This window comes from Muntiacus reevesi, chromosome 3 (assembly GCF_963930625.1).
Source record: "Muntiacus reevesi chromosome 3, mMunRee1.1, whole genome shotgun sequence".
NCBI lineage: Eukaryota > Metazoa > Chordata > Mammalia > Artiodactyla > Cervidae > Muntiacus > Muntiacus reevesi.
Window position 1 is genome coordinate 143,781,693 of NC_089251.1, and position 4,650 is coordinate 143,786,342.

At 36.5% G+C, this 4,650-nt stretch overlaps 1 non-coding gene across 1 annotated transcript; it reads left to right on the forward strand.

The window, feature by feature from the left end:
- The first annotated feature begins 402 nt into the window (after positions 1-402).
- On the forward strand, positions 403-505 carry LOC136165640 (U6 spliceosomal RNA). Its single transcript, XR_010662645.1, has one exon. It is a non-coding gene; the product is annotated as a U6 spliceosomal RNA (small nuclear RNA).
- The last annotated feature ends 4,145 nt before the right edge of the window (positions 506-4,650 follow it).

A 4,650-nucleotide genomic window follows, 5' to 3' on the forward strand; every position in this document is an offset into this window, starting at 1 on the left:
GGGCAAGAAATGTTTCTTAACTTACCCAAGGACATACAGTTAATAACCAGCAGTTCAGTTCAGTCACTCAGTCACATCCAACTCTTTGCAACCCCATGGACCGCAGCACACCAGACTTTCTTATCCATCACCAACTCCCAGAGCTTGCTCAAATTCATGTTCATCCAGTCGGTAATGACATCCAATCTCATCCTCTGTCATCCCCTTCTCCTCCTGCCCTCAATCTTCCCCAGCATCAGGGTCTTTTCAAATGAGTCAGTTCTTCACATCAGGTTGCCAAAGTATTGGAGTTTCAGCTTCAGCATCAGTCCTTCCAATGAACATTCAGGACTGATTTCATTTAGGATGGATTGGTTGGATATCATTGCAGTCCAAGGGACTCTCAAGAGTCTTCTCCAGTGCGTGCTTCGGCAGCACATATACTAAAATTGGAACAATACAGAGAATATTAGCATGGCCCCTGCGCAAGGATGACACGCAAATTTGTGAAGCGTTCCATATTATTTTTTCTGACCATAGTGCAGTAAATTAGATCTCAATTACAGGAAAAAAATTCTTAAAAATTCAAACATATGGAGGCTAAATAACACGCTTCTGAATAACCAACAAATCTTAAAAGAAATCAAAAAAGAAACCAAAATATGTATAGAAACGAATGAAAATGAAAACACAACAACCCAAAACCTATGGGACACTGTAAAAGCAGTGCTAAGGGGAAGGTTCATAGCATTACAGGCCTACATCAAGAAACAAGAAAAAAGCCAAATAAATAACCTAACTCTACACCTAAAGCAATTAGAGAAGGAAGAAATGAAGAACCCCAGGGTTAGCAGAAGGAAAGAAATCTTAAAAATTAGGGCAGAAATAAATGCAAAAGAAACTTAAGAGACCATAGCAAAAATCAACAAAGCTAAAAGCTGGTTTTTTGAAAAAATAAACAAAATTGACAAACCATTAGCAAGACTCATTAAGAAACAAAGAGAGAAGAACCAAATTAACAAAATTAGAAATGAAAATGGAGAGATCACAACAGACTGAAATACAAAGGATCATAAGAGACTACTACCAGCAGCTCTATGCCAATAAAATGGACAACTTGGATGAAATGGACAAATTCTTAGAAAAGTATAACTTTCCAAAACTGAACCAGAAAGAAATAGAAGATCTTAACAGACCCATCACAAGCAAGGAAATCAAAACTGTAATCAAAAATCTTCCAGCAAACAAAAGCCCAGGATCAGATGGCTTCACAGCTGAATTCTACCAAAAATTTAGAGAAGAGCTAGCACCTATCTTACTCAAACTCTTCCAGAAAATTGCAGAAGAAGGTAAACTCTCAAACTCATTCTATGAGGCCACCATCACCCTAATTCCAAAACCAGACAAAGATGCCACAAAAAAAGAAAACTACAGGCCAATATCACTGATGAACATAGATGCAAAAATCCTTAACAAAATTCTAGCAAACAGAATCCAACAACATATTAAAAGAATCATACACCATGACCAAGTGGGCTTTATCCCAGGAATGCAAGGATTCTTTAATATCCACAAATCAATCAATGTAATACACCACATTAACAAATTGAAAGATAAAAACCATATGATTATCTCAATAGATGCAGAGAAAGTCTTTGACAAAATTCAACACTCATTTATGATTAAAACTCTCCAGAAAGCAGGAATAGAAGGAACATACCTCAACATAATAAAAGCTATATATGACAAACCCACAGCAAGCATCACCCTCAATGGTGAAAAATTGAAAGCATTTCCCTTGAAATCAGGAACAAGACAAGGGTGCCCACTCTCACCACTACTATTCAACATAGTTTTGGAAGTTTTGGCCACAGCAATCAGAGCAGAAAAAGAAGTAAAAGGAATCTAGATAGGAAAAGAAGAAGTGAAACTCTCGCTGTTTGCAGATGACATGATCCTCTACATAGAAAACCCTAAAGACTCTTCCAGAAAATTACTAGAGCTAATCAATGAATATAGTAAAGTGGCAGGATATAAAATTAACACACAGAAATCCCTTGCATTCCTATATACTAACAATGAAAAAACAGAAAGAGAAATTAAGGAAACAATACCATTCACCATGGCAACAAAAAGAATAAAATACTTAGGCGTATATCTACCTAAAGAAACAAAAGGCCTATACATAGAAAACTATAAAACACTGATGAAAGAAATCAAAGAGGACACAAACAGATGGAGAAACATACCGTGTTCATGGATTGGAAGAATCAATATTGTCAAAATGGCTATTCTACCCAAAGCAATCTATAGATTCAATGCAATCCCTATCAAGCTACCAACAGTATTTTTCACAGAACTAGAACAAATAATTTCTCAATTTGTATGGAAATACAAAAAAACCTCGAATAGCCAAAGTAATCTTGAGAAAGAAGAATGGAACTGGAGGAATCAACTTGCCTGACTTCAGACTCTACTACAAAGCCACAGTCATCAAGACAGTATGGTACTGGCACAAAGACAGAAATATAGATCAATGGAACAGAATAGAAAGCCCAGAGATAAATCCACGAACCTATGGACACCTTATCTTTGACAAAGGAGGCAAGGATATACAATGGAAAAAAGACAACCTCTTTAACAAGTGGTGCTGGGAAAACTGGTCAACCACTTGTAAAAGAATGAAACTAGAACACTTTCTAACACCACACACAAAAATAAACTCAAAATGGATTAAAGATCTAAATGTAAGACCAGAAACTATAAAACTCCTAGAGGAGAACATAGGCAAAACACTCTCCGACATAAATCTCAGCAAGATCCTCTATGACCCACCTCCCAGAATATTGGAAATAAAACCAAAAATAAACAAATGGGACCTAATGAAACTTAAAAGCTTTTGCACAACAAAGGAAACTATAAGTAAGGTGAAAAGACAGCCCTCAGATTGGGAGAAAATAATAGCAAATGAAGAAACAGACAAAGGATTAATCTCAAAAATATACAAGCAACTCCTGCAGCTCAATACCAGAAAAATAAATGACCCAATCAAAAAATGGGCCAAAGAACTAAACAGACATTTCTCCAAAGAAGACATACAGATGGCTAAGAAACACATGAAAAGATGCTCAACATCACTCATTATCAGAGAAATGCAAATCAAAACCACAATGAGGTACCATTACACGCCAGTCAGGATGGCTGCTATCCAAAAGTCTACAAGCAATAAATGCTGGAGAGGGTGTGGAGAAAAGGGAACCCTCTTACACTGTTGGTGGGAATGCACACTAGTACAGCCACTATGGAAAACAATGTGGAGATTTCTTAAAAAACTGGAAATAGAACTGCCGTACGACCCAGCAGTCCCACTTCTGGGCATACACACTGAGGAAACCAGATCTGAAAGAGACACGTGCACCCCAATGTTCATCACAGCAGTGTTTATAATAGCCAGGACATGGAAGCAACCTAGATGCCCATCAGCAGATGAATGGATAAGGAAGCTGTGGTACATATACACCATGGAATATTACTCAGCCATTAAAAAGAATTCACTTGAATCAGTTCTAATGAGATGGATGAAACTGGAGCCCATTATACAGAGTGAAGTAAGCCAGAAAGATAAAGAACATTACAGCATACTAACACATATATATGGAATTTAGAAAGATGGTAACGATAACCCTATATGCAAAACAGAAAAAGAGACACAGAAGTACAGAACAGACTTTTTAACTCTGTGGGAGAAGGTGAGGGTGGGATGTTTCGAAAGAACAGCATGTATATTATCTATAGTGAAACAGATCACCAGCCCAGGTGGGATGCATGAGACAAGTGCTCGGGCCTGGTGCACTGGGAAGACCTAGAGGAATCGGGTGGAGAGGGAGATGGGAGGGGGGATTGGGATGGGGAATACGTGTAACTCCATGGCTGATTCATGTCAATGTATGACAAAACCCACTGAAATGTTGTGAAGTAATTAGTCTCCAACTAATAAAAAAATAAAATTAAATAAATAAATAAAAGAGTCTTCTCCAACACCACAGTTCAAAAGCATCAATTCTTCGGTGCTCAGCTTTCTTTATAGTCCAATTTTCACATCCATGCATGGCTACTGGAAAAACCATAGCTTTGACTAGATGGGCCTTTGTCAGCAAAGTAATGTCTCTGCTTTTTAATATGCTATCTAGGTTGGTCATAGCTTTTCTTCCAATAAATAGCAGAAGCAAAACTAAAAATGTAACTTGGAGGGATTTCCATGAAGTATTGTTGACTAAGAAAAGCCAAATCCAAAAAAGTATGCACAATGTACATATGTAAAGAATTATATAAACATGGAGAAAATATAGGAGGAAGCATTTTAGGCTGTTAATCTGGGTTATAGGAGAAGGTGTGATAAGGATGTAAAAAGTGTATACATCATACATTTTTCCTATATGTGAAAATTATGCATGTGTGTTTATGTACATATAGTTATACAATTTATATAAAAGTTATAATAAATATAAATAAAGTTAAATAACACATATTTGATGAAAGTCAATATCCATTTTTAATTAAAGTTCTTAGAACACTTTATTGTTAAGGATGTATCTTTCTAACACTGGAAATGTTAACAGAAGTCCAAATAAGCAAAATATTTCAGTTTAAAACTCTGGGTGTATCAAGTTT